The sequence below is a fragment of the Penaeus monodon genome, chromosome 24 (genome assembly GCF_015228065.2).
Source record: "Penaeus monodon isolate SGIC_2016 chromosome 24, NSTDA_Pmon_1, whole genome shotgun sequence".
Classification (NCBI taxonomy): Eukaryota; Metazoa; Arthropoda; class Malacostraca; order Decapoda; family Penaeidae; genus Penaeus; species Penaeus monodon.
The window spans coordinates 35,695,416-35,696,150 of NC_051409.1; the positions used below are offsets into that span (position 1 = coordinate 35,695,416).

At 34.7% G+C, this 735-nt stretch overlaps 1 long non-coding RNA gene across 1 annotated transcript; it reads left to right on the forward strand.

Moving 5' to 3' along the window:
* Positions 1-735, forward strand: LOC119588743. The gene is made up of 3 exons (XR_005230137.1): positions 1-45; positions 227-278; positions 689-735. It is a non-coding gene; the product is annotated as an uncharacterized LOC119588743 (long non-coding RNA).

Consider the following 735-nt stretch of genomic DNA (forward strand, 5'->3'; position numbering starts at 1 on the left):
TTTTATTACTCGTATTGTGGTTAGCCGTCGGCGTGGAATTGAAACGTATGTGTACACTTGTATTGTTTTAAAATTAATGTTTAAATGATGACAAAACTTGGGACATCTTACGATTGTCAAAGGCAAAATGATAAAACCACAATCTGCGTACCACTGAGATTTCTTTAAATTGTACTACATGAATGTTTGCTGGTCAAATGGTTCATTATTGGTATCTCCTTTACAGGATCCTCTTGTAATGATATCATCAGCCTGGTCTACCCAACTAAGATGTTAAGGTAAATATTAATTGGTTTTTATTTTCATAACTTTAATTGGGGGGGGGGGGATGGTAAATGATCTCCTTGCACCCATTTTAAGCCCTAATGGCACAATTTTAAAATCTGCAAAAGTTGGTTTAAGATTTTCAAGACTTCAAATGAAATTGGTTTTCAAGTTCTGATTTCTTTAAAAATGGTTTTGGTAGTGAAAGTTGTATGGTTCCTCCTAATCCTAGAACTTAGCATCAAACTTTTACATGCTACTTCTATATATTTAACATGAAGCAGTGGTTCTTACTTATTAACTGATGATAAAACTTGACCAGAATATCCTTGATGGTATCAAATGCTCAACAGGACTGATGTGAAATGTAGGAAAGGTGTTCCTGACTCTCTTTAGTGGTTACTTTAATAGTGTTATTTTTCAGGTCCTCCAGAAGTGGCATTACAGCACCAGAAGGAACTATAGAAATGG